Source organism: Myotis brandtii, unplaced genomic scaffold (assembly GCF_000412655.1).
Source record: "Myotis brandtii unplaced genomic scaffold, ASM41265v1 scaffold285, whole genome shotgun sequence".
Classification (NCBI taxonomy): Eukaryota; Metazoa; Chordata; class Mammalia; order Chiroptera; family Vespertilionidae; genus Myotis; species Myotis brandtii.
In genome coordinates this window covers 3,237,399-3,253,977 of record NW_005360891.1, presented here as the reverse complement: position 1 = coordinate 3,253,977, position 16,579 = coordinate 3,237,399, and the positions used below count along the sequence as shown (strand labels likewise).

Sequence of the window (16,579 nt, the reverse complement as noted above, 5' to 3'; positions counted from 1 at the left end):
TGATAATAATATAATATGCCAGACAATTTATTAAGCCCTTTCAAATGCATTATGCCATTTGCATAGAATCTCTTTAAAAAGTGGGTACTCTTCTGTTAATCCTCATGTTTTTAAATCGATAAAACAAAAGCCAGAAAAGTTAAAATAACTTGCTCCAGGTCACACAGGTAGAAAGCAGTGTTGCTTGGATCTGACCTTAAACCTGTCTGATTCTAAAACCCATATCCTCAAGCATTATTCTATTCTGTGCTCGCCACCTCGCCTGACTTGAGTACTTTGTTTAGATTCTCTCCCTCTTGGCTGGTACCAGGGACTCCTTTCAGCTTCCGAACCTTCAGGCTTTGGAATGAGCAGGGACAGTGGTTGTGCTGGGAGCATCCGTCCCAGGCAGCTGGGCAGGTTTTACATCAGCCCCAATCTCAGTCTCACCAGAGGCTGTAGGAGCTCTCCTCGTGTTTCAGAAAAGTGGCCTTTATGGCAAGTGAGAGCAGCTACTGAAGCTGTACTCCCGTACATTAGCACAGAATGGAATGGTAATTGCTTTCAATTGTGTGGAGCTGCAGATAATCAAGCAGAGGGATTGGAATAAGTGTTTTGAAAGGAACATGGAAAATTACCAAAGCAGAAGTGTTCTAATGAGAAAAGCAGGGTACACAATCTGAGCATATCAGGTGGTGAAGTAGGATTCAGAGTAGATCACTAAGAGGATGTGCTTTTCAGGGCAGGGGAGGGAGTGGAGAATAGACTGATAAATAAATGAGTGTAAAGATCTTGACATAGTTGCAGAGAGGAAACGTGGAAAAACAGAGTGAGGTACAGCAAGAATTGATACCACTTTTGAAGTTTACTATATACAATTAGAGGCATCGTCTCGTTTAATTCACCCTCACAATATCCCTTATTTACTGAGGCTCAAAGATATTAAGGAAAATGCCTTGCATTGTACAGTGAATATGTGGTAGAATCAGGATATTACATCTGCCTGCCTCCCATGTTGAACTCAAATATTATATCCTCCTGTCACAAAGAAGAGGAAAGGGGCAGGGATTTTGAATGGATTCTCTCCATGATTTTTTGTCTTTTATCCTAAAGGAGAAGGGAGCCCATAAAGAGAGTACAGGAAAAAAGAGGGAAATACGTTACCTGTGTAGGTTTTAGGATGACCTCTCTTTAGAAGACAACCACTCTGGCTGAGCAATTAAAGTGAAGGCTGCAAAGTGTGACACACGGCACAGACAAATCCTCAAAGGCTGTATCTCTAGTGACAGAATGAGGTTTCTCAGGAGTTACTGCAGCTACCCGACAAATGGTAGTACATTTCGAATCATGCATGGGGAATAATAAGAGTGAAGAGATTCACACTAGAGCTTAGAAATGTTAAAATGTGTGAGATGCCACCAGTCAGAGAATTTAACTGGTCACCATTTGGTCAAGGGAGCCTATTTCTAGTGAGAGGATATTTTATCAGAGACAGCAGGGACGTCTAGATCAAAGGCTGATGCTGATTCAGGAGGTAGACAGTGAGCTCCTGAGGTCTGTGACTTGCAATAGTCACATAGCTAGTTGCTGGTTAGAATGACAGCTGCCATGTATCAAGTACTTCCTATGCTAGGTATTACTCTAAGAGTTTCCCATGCTTTAATGTCTTATCACTCAACTCTCCTAAGACCCCATATGCTAGGTGCTATCATTATAATAACTGCCATTTTACAGATAAAACAAAAGGAAAGATAGGTTGAGAAATTTGTCTAAAGTCATACAACTAGTAGCTACTACAGGTGAAATCTGAGCCTAGGAGATTTGACCCTACAGCTCATGTATCTAACCACTGAACATGCTGTCTCTCTTCATTGCAAGTTGTTGTTTTTTTTTACATCACTTGCTCTAACATTCTAGAATTCGTGAGGTGAGTATGTAGATTAGATCTTTTTTTGAGACCTTCCTCTCTTTGCCTATATTAAAAATTATTATTAAGCATTGTTAGAAATTAGTGGACTATTTACTATAAAGCATTTTACAAGAAGTCTTGTTCTCTGATATATGTAAAAACAGAACCCTAGATAGAAATTTAGGGATCAAAATACTTGTTATAGAACAAAAACTCATTAAACTTTGTTTGAAGAGAATAGGTGGAAATTGACATACTTAAATATGTCTAATTCTGTAAAGGTTTTTCTTTTTTAAAAAGTTAGGCTTAACTTTGCCCCCTGTGATTATACTGGGGATTGGCTTGGTTGGAAGGAAGTATCTGAGTGGCCAGACTTAGAAGAGAGTGCATTCCTTCAAAGCGGTTACCAATGATGACATGAGAAGATGAGACAATCAAAGTTTGAGAGGGAGACTCATTCACCAGGGCCTGTATGGCTCAGTTGCTTGGGTGTTGTCCAGTGCACTAAAAGGTTGCTGGTTCGATTCCCAGCCAAAGCACATGCCAGGGTTGCTGGTGTGATGCCCAGTAGATGGTTTGTGGGAGTGCAGGAGGCAGCCGATTCATGTTTCTCTCTCTTCTTCTCTCTCTAAAAATAAATTTTTTTTAAAAAGAGGGAGAATTATTCTACTAAGCTAGAAAAGGAAGGCCAAATAAGGCCAAATGTGCCACTAGATTAGAGACTAAGTACTAATATGGAAAACAGCAGTCAAAATAAGCAAGGATTACCTGGACCAATTAGTTTTTGTCACCCATGCTGCTGCTCAGAGCTGCCTCTATTTAAAGGTAGCAATTGGTCAAGTTGAATGATTCTGGCTACATTTTGAAAATATGCATGAGTAGAACAAGAATATGGAGTAGAATGACAATACACTCTCTATTGTTCAACCGTGGCAGTGTTTTGTTCAAAAATTCACTTTCTCATTTTACATTTTATTGTTCTAAGCACCCTGCAAGGCCAAGTGGGAGACGTGAGCTCTGCTAATCTCAGCCAAAACTGTATTAAATCAAATGAGAGTCAGAAGAGGGTTGTCAATGTATGGTTGAGAGCAAAGGTTTTGGTATCAGACAACCTGGCTCCAACTACACTCTATGTCTTACTCACTATGTCCTCTACTGCTCTCACTGTGTAGCCTTGAGCAAGGTTATCTGATCTGTAAAATGTTATACTAATGCCAATTTTATAAAATTGTTTGGATAATTGAGAGGATACCAATGAGGCTGTACTAGGCACCTAATAGATAGTGGCTATTATTTTAATTGAGTTTATTATCATTAAAAAATGGTCAAAACCTGTGAGGTTCAAATGGTAGGGGAGAAAGAACTAATTTCAAGCCCCTCCAGTCCCTCCTGGCTACACAGTAAGCACTCGCTGAATGGGCATTACTATTATCAGCTGATATTTACAGAATAGCCTACAGAGAAGCTCATAATCTATCAAAAGGGCTGCTTTCATTCTCACTGCATTGAAATCTCTCTCACTTTTATATTTAACTGTATTTCTAGCACAGAAAATGACTGTCTCTACCTTGACACAAGGCCAGTTTCCAATTTAAAGTATTCCCTTATTGGAATAAAACAGAAAAAAGTATAATGTTTAATGCTTCATTTAGGTATCGTGCAACTCTATCAATACTAGTGTGTTCCTCTGCTTTGGGATGCAGGGACCAGGGACTGGATTCCTCCAGCCTCTTTTAAGGGGCACCTGGTGGATCTGAATTATGCATTCTGGGTTGAAAGTGGAAAATTTGAGGCCCACATAACTCAGTGAGTTTAGAGATATGGATTGCTTAACTCTAGGATTAGAATCAGGCACTGGGAAGAAAAAGAATGATTTTATAAAGAATAGTTTTAGAAATATAAAAATTATTATATTGTCAAATTAGAACCAAAGCGTTATAACTTAAATTTGAAAAATTCTAATCGATGATTCAAATTTCCCATTTCTTTATTCAACAGAAATTGATTCAGTGCTCGCTATATCCTAGATGCTTGAAATTTACATCATCTTCATCTCTGACCACAACTGAACAACACAGGCCAACAAGGTAAAATTGAATTTTACAATAGTCTCGGGTTATACTCCATTAGTGGCACTGTTTATGTTTTTTTAATGTTTTTTAAAATATTTTTATTATTGATTTCAGAGAAGAAGGGAGAGGGAGAAAGAGAATTATTGATTGGTTGCCTCCTGCACACCCCCTACTCAGGATCGAGTCTGCAACCCGGGCATGTGCCCTGACCGGGAATTGAACTGGTAACCTCTTGGTTCCTGGGTCGACGCTCAACTGCTGAGCCACACCGGCCAGGTCATTAGTGGTATTTTTATTTAACAAGTTTATTTCTTCTCACTTTGTACACCAATACTTGCCTCCTTTCCTAGGCAGTGAATGAAGATTAAGAGTAGAAGTAGAGGCCAAGGTATTTCTGCTCCCATCTTGCTTATGTTCCTTTCTTCTCACCTGGCACGGGTAGCACTATTTCCTCTCCTTGCTCCTTCAGGCTTAAAGGTGGTAATGCCTTTCACTTTCCAATAGTCTGTGAGTGCTTCTACACCTTTTCCTGGTTTCCTTATCTTCTGTTTACTCCTTTGTAGACCGTCCTTTTATTGGATTTGCTTCAAAAGTCCCATCTGTGTGAGCCTTCCTGCCTGGAAATTGATTAATAAATAACTGCTCCTATATAGCTGAGATAAGAATTTATCTGTTATCAATGATAAACAAAAAATATCATCTAAAACAGTCTTACTATTTCAAAACAGATAGCAAGGTGAAATAACTTAGCCATTGTTGTAATTCACATTTATATACACAAATGTAGGGATGTATACATAGGGCATTGGCCATCAGTGATTTCCAGAAAACAATTTGCCTGCTATCTTTATTGTCATGAGAATTCTTAATTAACACACATTGTTTTGTACAGGTGAGCCCACCATTGTCAAACATGTCAAGGCAGGTACATCAAGACTTTTCCATAGAGATTGAGTTACTCCTCCTCTTTGCCTGACAATTTCTCTTGGTTGTAGAGAACAGTGACAAGAAACCAGAAAGGAAACACCATGTTTTACAGTTTAGCAGGAAAATCAAAAGGAACAGACATGCAATCTGTTGCTCCTCTCCCATATGGGTGACAATAATGCGATTGGAAGAATAAGTACTAATTAGCTAAATGAAAAGCTCAAACTGTGACTGTTGAAGAGTTTAATTGTAGGGCAAACTGAGATGCTTTCCCAATCCTGGAGAGAGAAGCAGAGAGAAACTCAGAATGTCTCACCTGCACAATCTGGTCAATATAAGCCTTGTATGTCTCAGAGGAAATATCAACGATGTTATTTAGAGGAAATACTAAGAAAGATTCTAGTTGAGAATTAAGGAATTTGATTATTTATGCATATCTTATTCTAAAAACCAAAGTAAAAATATTGTTCAAAATAATTCTTTAGCTATATTTACTAAGAGCAGGCTATCAAAATATACATTAGCATTAGGATTTAAGTATTTATTTAAAACTCTACAAAATTCATTGTCTGAATATATTGTTATGGATTGAACAGAGGGAGAATTTATTGCTGCCTGGGCCAAATGGCTATATTAAAAATCAGGTGAAGAATACACATAATATTTATTGAAACATTTATTTATTTTCTCCCTGCTAGACTAGTAAACACATCTAGAAGAAAAGCAATTATGTTTGCTCTTAGGATCATCATCTGCTAATCTAATAATCTCTAGCTCATTCCTCTTCTGGAATTAGATGAGTAAATCTTGGTTCCTAGAATATTCTGTCATGACATTCACATTATCTCTCGGTCTCCTGATACTAACAGAAAAAATAATCTAGTTTGTAGTGATTTGGGGTAACTTAGGTTATAATTTGCCTATATCAGTGCAAACAATGCACTTATCTTGGGATTTAATTCTCTTTTCACCACCATTAGATCCAGCTTTTTGTGATCTGTGGCTCTTTCTTATGGTCTTTGAAAACACAATCAAGACAAATGACCAAAACAAAATAAGAGTTGAATAATTAAACATTTCCTTTATCCTGGTGATTTCTGCAGCAGTCTGCCTTGGGCTTCAATTAACTTATGAATATAAGAGACCTGACTTTTAGAAAATGAGATTTCAGCTTCTCTTATCTTGCCTTCAAACAAAGTAATTTTGATAGAGACAAGACTGGGCCAACCACATTTATCCTTATAATTCCTGAATATCAGCTTTTGGGATAGTTTATCCTTATAACAAAAATGTTTTCCACTTGATATCAAGCTTTTTAAAAGGCTGGCCTAGTATAATTTAACACATGCAACCCCAATCCTAATGTGTGTGATATTTTCTGAACCAAATATTGTCTGCTAGTTGACATCACAGTATTAGGTGACCAGTATGATAGAACTGCAGTAATTCTAAAGGGGGTTCTTACATGGAAAATATCATTTGGAAAAACTACTTCCTACTAGCTATTATAACAGGGTTAACTACATTAATAAAAGATGGAAATTCTTGATTATAATTTTGTGTGATTATAATCATCAAGTTCTAAATAGGCCCAAGAGGAATTTTACTTACATGTCTGATTAAGAGAGAAATATACTAGATTATTTAGTGATTAACCCTCTTTTTTCCCTCCTTCCCTAAGGAAGTTATTTTGGGTTTGGGTGAGAATCATCATTTTTCCCTTAAATTCACTCTCATCTTCAATATTGCATCTGATTCGTAAAGCATGTAACTGGAACAGTGCAAAATGAGGACCTCTAGAATTTGATGGTGACCTTAGGAAGTTAGCAAGCGTCCAGCCCTGGCCAGGTGGCTTGGTTGGTTGGAGCATAGCCCTGTGCACCAAGGGTCAAAGGGTCATGGGTTTGATTCCCAGTCAGAGAATACACTTCAGTTTTGGGTTCCATCCCCAGGTGGGACACATACTAGAGGCAACCAATCGATGTTTCTCTCTCTGTCTCTCTCTTCATTTCTCTCAAAAAAAATCAGTAAAAACATATCCTCAGATGAGGATTTTAAAAAAAAGTGTCCAGTATTCTGCTCATGATTCATCTGGAGGGGAGGTTTTCCTTCTAAATACATATCAAAATACAAGGTGGGCAGAAGTAGGTTCAAAGTTTTTTGTATGGAAAATAATACAATACTTAATAAATAATGATACAAGAATAAATTCTGTGTTTTACGTATTCACAACTGTAAACCTACGTTTGCCCCACCCTGTATACAACCTCCAGAATAGCCCAATATAGTAAACTAAGTGTTCAAAGAAGCAACAGGAAGAAAAAAAATACTAGTAAATTTGTGAAATTATACCTAAGAAATAAACTCAGATAAAATTAGAATCAACGTCTTATTATTTAGTGAATGTCTCCCCTAGAAATCAAAAGAAACATTGGCTCCAATACAAAGGACAATATGAACTTAAGATCAGGAAATAGGGTTACCCATGTCTGACTTCTATGAAAAAACTGTAAAAACACAAATTTCTTTTGATGACCTCATAGCATATTTACCAACTGACCCCAATTTGTCCTGCAATTTATAGATAATAATGTTTTATCTATTAAGCATTAAGTATCTCAGTTTTTCAAGATAATAAACTTAAAAGTTCATAAGACCCATTGATAAATTTATTTTTTTAGGAATAATCTGAAATTTATCCTCAGTGGTACACTCATCTATACTATTTATCTTAATTAACACATTGTAATTAATACATTGAGCATAATTCTCTCCAGACAATATAAAGGCTACTCAATCTTCAAAAGACATCAACCCTTTATATCCTCAAATATACCTATTAATCTATTCACCTTTACTGTAAAATTTAATGTCAAATTCCCAATACAACCTATGTTTGGTTCTACTAGCAAAATAAAAAATGAGTTAGCTGTATATACTGCCCCATTTTTTTAAAAAAAATATATTTTTTGACTGACTTCAGAGAGGAAGGGAGAGAGAGAAGAGAGAGATAGAAACATCAATGATGAGAGAGAATCATCAATTGGCTGCCTCCTGCATGAGTCCATAACCTGAACATGTGCCCTGATTGGAAATCAACTATGAATTCTTGGTTCATAGGTTGATGCTCAACCACTGAGCAATACCAGCTGGCAATATACTGTCCCATTTTTAAAAACTAGGACATGAGGCTTGATGGGGTTAAAACATATTCTCAATGCCTTAATAAATTTTAGGAGTTGCTTTTCACTGTAATATCCCATGGACTCTAATTTTTTAGACTGTAAGCTTTATGTAGGCAGAAGCTGTGTGGTTCAATGGTATATATACACAGTACCTAGTGCAGTGCTTATAACTCAGTAGGCATTTGTTGCTGTTCATGTTAAAGTCACAGCTACCATGGAATGACCTTTGTTTCATTTTCACCAAGAAAATAGTACAGGATTACAAAAAAAAATCCCAATATTCAATAATCTTTTCCAGTCTTTGATTTCACAAAATAATAGACTTTTATACTTTGGGGGAACTTCAGGATTATATACTCAGTTTCCTCATAACTGAATGTCTCCGTCTCCCAAGCAAAACAGTAAATTTCCCAAAGGTCACACAGCCAGTATGTGTTGGAGCTGGATGAGGGAGACTCTAGATCTGGGAGACTTTAAACTCTATTGCTGAGGCAATGGCTTTTCACTTCCCACCTTTGAACATCTGCTAGAGAAGGAACAACTGTCACATATGTTTCCACATTCCATGAAGGATCCAGTAAACTGATCCAATGGGTGACAACAGGTCTAAAACCTGCTTAGCAATGGATCCTTCTGTGGGAACTCAGAAAGAGAGTAAAATATAGCTTCATGCAGTTTCTTGGTATTTGGTAGGAGCTCTCAGAGGAGGAAAGGGGGCAATACTGGAGGTTGAGAATTGGGTAGGAGGTGAAGACAGCAGAGAAAACCAGAGGAAATAATAGCCAGGATTTTGCATTCTCCTTTCTACTTAATTGGCAGCTCCTATCATTCAAAGTGTTACAAACTATAATTACTATTCAAACAGACTCCAGGTGTGTCTGTCAGATGAGAGGTCAGAAAAAGAATCATTTTCACCACCCCAGAAATCTCAGTAAAACTAATGAGGTAATTCTAAGTCTTCACCTCTGGGAGACTTTTTTGGACTCCTTAATTATATCCCTATGACCTTCCGTTAAATTGATTCCTTTAAAAAACAACAACACCTATTCAGTAAATAAAATGATTTGGCACTGTTCTCTCTCCACTAAGGAAGGGGCGAGGTGTATGCTGTCCCAGTACTGTTTGCAACATAGTGGGGTCAGGTCTTAGTGAGAAGAAGTCAGGCAATGCCCCCATAGGTATCCCACCAAGCAGAAAAATGTGTAAGGCATCCTTTGTACACGTCTTCATATCCATTGGGCTCACTCTTTTTCTAGCACTGCTGCAGCAATGAATTTTCACAGGTATAACCTGACAGCAAGATATATCTATCATTTTGGCTTGGGGATTCTTGGATACAGCAGCATGGGATGGGTGTGAGCGCTGTTAACACTCTAGGAAGCACAGTTTGATGGATGATAGCAGGAGTCCGGTCTTTTCTTCCACTGACATCTATGACACCTCCGAAGATCTTGGCTGGATTGAGATTCAGTAGTCCGCTACAGAAATCAGTGCACAATATTACCAATAAATTGGCTCTCCCTTCTTTTCTGTTTCATTCTCTCTCATCCCTCATTACTGTTCTCTTGTCTTGCTTCTCTAATAAACTATCTGTATAAAGGCCCCTGTCTTAATTTTTGCTTTCAAGAAGATTTCAGGCTAATTCAAAAGCATACATAGAAAAAAAAGTTGGAAAAAAGAAAGGGTGTGAATGAGATGAAAAAGCCATACACATTTACCTGACCATAAAGCATATCCAAAATACGATTTGAAAGAGTTTAGGATAAATGGGATAGGTGTAATAAACCTAAAAACATTAATACAATAAAAAAGGCAAAACTGCATTGTAAATGAGAAGACATTTACATCAAGTCCCCAAGTTTGAATAAAACTGTAGCAATTGAAGGAGATATTTATACCTAGCTTTCCTAGCAGCCAGAGCAAAAAATGGAAAATGTAGCTTTTAGTATTTAGTGGTTAGGAGCAAACCCATTAGTCAATACATGTAAATGTGTTCCAGATGCTGGGCTCCAAGAGAAATTGTTTCAACATTAAAAAAAAAATAGGTAGGACATTGAATAATGTAATAAATGGTGTTTTAACAATAGAATTATAATTAAAATTACAGAGGTATTCTATGTGGTTGCTTCATATATTAGTTTTTCATTAATTCCAAAGATATCTACAGTGCTAAAACTTTTCAAAAGAAGCCATTTTGGTTGGTTTAAAATGCACAAAAAATGTGTTTAAGTGCCAACTGATTGGAGCATGAAAGAAATAACTGTTACTTGAAAAATAATTTCGAGATCCACACTAACACAAACTATATGGTAGAACCAGAATGTAATCCCCAAAATGATAAATTTTAAGCAAAATTGTGTCCTGAAGAACTTTGAGTAAAATAAGATAGTTCAACACTGTACTCATGGATAACTAAATAAATTAACACGTTAAACAGCATTTCTTAATCATGAAATATGACAAATTTATTAAAAATATCACATTTTCCTCCTGTGGCTATGCAGACATTCCTATGGATTATGCCCTTCTTTCCTCCTGATATTGAAGGCATCCCCTGAAGTTCTTAACACAGTACTCCAGACACTGGGGGGAATTAGAAATTTTAGGTGAGTTGAATACTATTGGTTATCATTTGTATGTCTTAACTACTTGGCTGAGAAAGCATGCTTCCCATAAATGATTTTTTATTGAGAATAATAAGTATTTAGCTCTTTTCATTCATTTTAGTGTTTTTATTTTTCATTTTAAATGGACCATGAATTTCACAGCTCCTTCAGGCTACTTTTGGCACATATAATTTGCTCACTGTGTTCAAAACTGAAAACAAAGTGTTTGAAAATGGAGTGACAGCTCTAAGATGACTAAGATACCTAAGCACCATGGGTAAATTTTATCATGTTGTATTAAAAGTTTGATCTATGGGAATTTGAGACATAGTAGAAGTAAAGGAAGATTCTTTACCCCCAATGAATAACTTTTCCAGAAAGATCAGACCCACAACAATAGATATAAATGCCTACCAAGCATTATCAGAGCTATCCGTGCTTTAATCAAAAGAAGGCAGGCACTGTACCTTCCCTTCTGGAGAACATTTCCAAAAACCTGCCCGCGGCTCCCACTCCCAACCCTTCCCACCATCTCACCTACAGGCTAGTGTGGGCCAGACACTCAGAACTCTGAGAATTGTGATTGGTAAAGGAAAAACTCCATCTATCATTGTAACAAAAGTAACAATGGGATGAATCCCTTCCTAGATCAACACGCAATTTTTCATCTGATGATATTGTGGGAGATCTGCTCCAATAAATGGAAATCTCCTGTTATCCACTTCTGATCCCTGACATCTGCAGTACAATGAATTGCCACCGCTGAAAGAAGCAGCTTGGATTGTTTTATATGAGAGACATAGAAAGGAAAATATTCTATTATACATTTTAAATGGAATCCTCTCTGTCTTTAATGTGAATAGATGAATAAGGTGTCTACAGAGTGAGTACAGTAGTATATGATGCTAGTTTAAAAATAAATGTGTGAAGCTTTTCCGAAATAAGTAATGCAAAGACCAAATATTGATCTGTTTCTAATGCTACATATCCTTTCTGATGTATAGATATTAATTATCATAAATAGACAGAAAATGTAGCTAAGAGTAAAGTCACCTGCATTTTAGGTCAATAGAGGTTTTATGAAGGGAGGTCATACTGTAATCAAGAAGTTAAATAAGGAACATATTGACATTGCTTTCAATAGCCCTCATCTATCAGTCTAGAAACAGCAGTATATTTTATGCCTAAATGTCTTTCTGGTCATGAATAATTTTCAGGGAGATTAATTCTATGTCACTGAGTTTTGTTGATTAAAAAAAAAGAAAGTAAATGTCACAAGCATAAGGAAAACCTCAGTTATTTCTTCATTGAAAATGGAAGGCATCCATTTATTTGAAAAAGTGTAATTTCATGTGACTTATTTAGGACCTGCAGTCACATGCGGTTAGTGTTGGAGGAGCCCAGAGTTCCTAGCACAAAGGTTTTCCAATTCCACTCTTTGCAGTCCTGGGCTCCTCAGGTACGCCAGGGATCTGCCCACTCAGCGCCTCCCCTCAGTCTTGGCTAGACCAGTTATATTTTGTACTATTTATGTCAGGGTGGGACTTGTGATAGTTCACTTGAAAAACAGAATTTTGCTACTAAAAATTGCTAGACAGTCACTGTACCCCCTCATTTTACTACTCATTGTAGGGTCCCATGAAGCAAATAGAGCTAGGCCTCACCGCCTTTCTACCCAGGGTGGCTTCTTCTCTGTAGAATTTATGGGAACCACTCCTGTTTGAAAATGTTTATAGTTGTTTTGTTGTTGTTGTTCTGTTTTTTAAGTTTTACAGCTAACATCCAAGTTTAGGTCTAACTCTTATATAAGACTATTAGTTGCTTCAGAGACTAGAAATACTTGACTATTTTGATAAATTTGATTAGTCAAGCAAGTTTGAAAGGAAAAAAAGCATCAAAAAAGAACAAGAGAGGAAAAGAAGGAAAGAAAGAGAAAAAGAAGGAAGCAAGAGGGAGAGAAAGAAAAAGCGATAACTATTGATTTTGATCAATATGGCTACACTTGAGGCTGATGACCTCAAGTCTATTTTTTATATTAAGCCATTAAAATTTGAAACGTACTTTTACCTAATACCAGACCATATAGAAAATAAATATTTGATGATAACTGCTTATATGGGTTACGATTATTTTACTTTTAAATTCCATGCATCCTCTCCTATGTACTAGTATATGATGGCATTTAATAAATGAAATGGCAGGTTGTTCTGACAGAAAAAATATTAAAAGCTAATATAAAATCGAAGATATGTCATCCCAGGTTGGGCATTCTCAACAGAGAGACTATATCTCAAGCAAAAGTAAAACAAAAAAGTAAGCGGAAATGAAATCATCCCAGAATATCAGGCTGTTGTTTTTTATATTTATGAATAAAGACATTCAGTTCTGTTGAATAAGGGAGAGATATTAACTTGCTCTGCAAATCAAATAACCTAATTTGTGCTTATTATTATTCCTTTCATGTTAAGTTAATGTCATTTCTTTACTTTTTTGTTCCCCAAGACTACAAATTCCTTAAGGACAAGGGATTTACCTCTTACTCCTCTATTTTTTGCAACTAATAACACTCATAGACATCATGGTAGATGTGTTATTAGTATTTATTTAATGAATGAATGCATGAATAAATAAATATGAATGACTCCGGGCACAGAGCTTCTGGGTTACTTGTACTTCCTGGTTTCTCTCTAAGTCTGTTCAGAATATTCTCACTTCAAAGGTAACCTGGTGGCAAAAGTAGAATTATAAATTCAGAGTTCTTTCTCACTGCTTTCCACACCATTTTAGTGACTTCCAAACACTACTGAAAACCAAATTCACATTTATTCTAAGTCATTTTTAATGGAACAGAGGGGTAAAATTCTAACTCAGATGACTATGTTGTTGATTTCCCTTACACATCTTCACTTTAAGTTAAAAAACAAAACATGTAGGTACAAGCACACAAGTACAGATACACATACATGAGCATAAGGCCAGCATTTTACCTTTTAAAGTTCTTGACAGATTATTCACTTTTAGAGAAAAATCATAATGGACATTATTTAATGAGCAATTACAATGTGCCAAACACTATATAAAGCACTTACACATATTGCTTGATCTTCACAACATTCTTATGAAACTAGTTCCACCATTATCTCCATTATATAGTTGAGGAAACTGGTGTTTAAAGAAGTTAAGAAGTCGCATAAGCTCTTCTTGGAAAGACTTGGTTTCAAACCCAGTTATATCTGATGCTATATATGTTAATGTAGTCTCACTCCTTTTTGCATATCATCTAGCATGTATCGAGAGGTCTGGCCCAGAGTAGCAAAGAAGGAAGGTCCTAGAATGACTATAACTGTTTGTAAATGCCTTATTTCAAAACAGAGCTTTGCTTTTTGCTTTCTCCTAACTATTAGGTTTCAGTGACTTCCTAACACCATAAAAACAAGATTTGTGTGCATTTTAAAAGTCCCCAGTTTGCCAATTTAATGGAAGCCCAGATAATCAGGTGGTCGTCTCTTTGCTTATACATTCTTTAGATAGCAGGCCCCTTTTTTCAGTAGGTAATTCAGTGTAGGTTCATCTGAAAGAGTCATCTCTTTTTAATTTACAAATTTAAAAAGATCAGTGAAGTGTGAGGGCAAAATGGATATAAAAATACAAGAACATATGCAGAGGGTGTTGAAAAGAGTCAGACAATACAGTGTTTCTCAGCATGAGGGCTGCTCTGTCGCATTACTACTTGGGACATCTGTGCCTGCATCAAGCTGTCTCAGAGAAAGGCTTCGGGCCAACCCATCACGCAGACCTCGTCCTCCGCACAGAGCCATGGCAATTCTGCTATTCAGAAGCACCTGCCTACATATACAATTTGCTCACTGATGCTGCAAGGAGCATCAGAATTATGCACTGTCTCCATCTAATAACACCTTTGCAGCCTCTACACAACAGGGGCTCAGCAAGGCTCTTTTCATCTTCTCGCCCTCTGTAGGAAGTAAGAGCTATGATTTCTCTTCCTCTCACAGATTAAATTGTATTATCAGTTAGCAACGGGGCAGTACCAGCAGAATAAAATTAATGACAAAAGCAGACAGAAGAATTCCGGTGCCCTTGGCTGTGTTGGAGGCAGAGGTTTTGTTTCAAAAGCAATAACTCAATGAGGCATGAGCCCCAGTGCCCTGCAAGCTCCCTGGTGTTGCTCATTGAATCTAAAACCAGGAGTAGCACAGAACAGGCATCCCTTGCTAACAGCTAGTTTTGCTTAGGTGGATCCATCAGCAACCAAGCCATCCATGCCTCCCTTGTTCCCTTGCCAATCTGCACAGTTGCTCTTCTTCTGCATATATAGGTTTGCACCTGTGCTTTAATAAATAATTGGCTTAAAATAAGGGGTTGCAATTATCTATTTAAATATTCCTAAGCACCATCAGTAGGGTTTGCTTTCAGATTACTAAATTCAAGCTCATCAGGTCCATAAATGACATTTAAATGAGGGATGTTGTGAGGAGTGTTTTCAAATTGTAGGAATCCTAGTGCTTGGTTCTGATAAGAAGATGCAATAAAAGGTTGGATAATATCTTTGGGATTCATAAATTGTGAATGTAGTCTCCTGGTGATGCCACGGTCTGTATGTTGCTCACAATCTTGCAATTGCCAGTGTCATCATCACAATCTTAATTTACAATAGACACTAAAATAGCTTTTCCCAAAGTATGCTCCTTGGAAGATTAATACTGATATTTGGGTTCTATGGAGACATGCTGCCAAGATATGTTCCTGTGAATCTGTAGGAACAAGATATACTCTGTTGTGTGTTTCAAAATTATTTGGTTAGGAATCCCCCTTTCACAAAATATCTTGACGGATAAATACTCCATTAGAATGATCATTTGTGGGAAGAATGAAAGCACATGATAGCATATCATACGTTCATGCTAGAGTATGGGGAGAAAAAAGCACAGCCTTTCTCCTGTTTGAGCATTACCTTTCCCCATCAGGTTAAGACCCTGTACACTGATCTTCATCATAGTTTCATTAGGTCATGCATTATAGCAAAAATAGCAAAGACTGTGTCTATGTTGTCTACTCTCGAATTTCCAGTGTTAGGCACATAGAAGGTGTTCAGTAGATAAAAGCTTGTTGAATAAGTGAATGAAGCAATCAATGAATCATTGAGTCAGTGAATGAACGAATGAATGAATGAATGAGTCTGCATATGCCTCTTTATGAGAGTGGGTACCTATGAAAATGCATTGTCTTTTTCAAAAGTAAGCAATATTGGAACAGATGTTTCTAAGTCACCCCTGTGGCTCTGACTTCCTCTCTCTAACTTGTAAATAATGAAATCACATGCGTGTTTCAAAATGTCAGCCTCTATTGCTGGCTGTGTTGTTGCCTTGGCAACATAGACTATGACATTATAAGCTATGGTCTCTGCCACGGCAGCTATTTGAGTTATCTTGCAGAGTTCCACAATGAGATGTTCTCATTACAGATCCCTAACTGTGCCCTGGTCCTAACCTTGATGTGCAGGTACCTGTGAGAATAAAGTTTACCTTATGGTAATTCCCTTTATTATTCAGAGTACAGTATTCCAGCTGCTAAATAATTATTTTATCCTCCTCCCTCATTTGCTTCAATTATGCTCACAGTAGATGGCATATTGTTTAGAAAATATTCTCAAGAACACTGATGATCAGACGAGGATTTTCCAGACTAGAAGAACTCAAACATCAGAGGAACAAATATATGCTTGTCCATATTTATTATTGCTAAGTGAAGGCAAACATTTAAAATAATTACCCATTTTCCTAGTTTCATTAAAGAATGGACATTTTGTTCCCCCAAAAGTAGGAAGGACACTTTTAAATAAGAAACGCTGTTAAATTTGAAGAGCCCTATAAAATCAATCAT

At 36.9% G+C, this 16,579-nt stretch overlaps 1 long non-coding RNA gene across 1 annotated transcript in view; it reads left to right on the top strand.

Moving 5' to 3' along the window:
- LOC102246546 overlaps positions 1 to 16,579 on the top strand; it is a 301,492-nt gene that overhangs the window by 240,144 nt on the left and 44,769 nt on the right. The window contains exons 7-8 of the long non-coding RNA XR_001362641.1: positions 3,887 to 3,975; positions 10,577 to 10,678. This is a non-coding gene — a long non-coding RNA (uncharacterized LOC102246546). The remainder of the gene's footprint in view (positions 1 to 3,886; positions 3,976 to 10,576; positions 10,679 to 16,579) is intronic.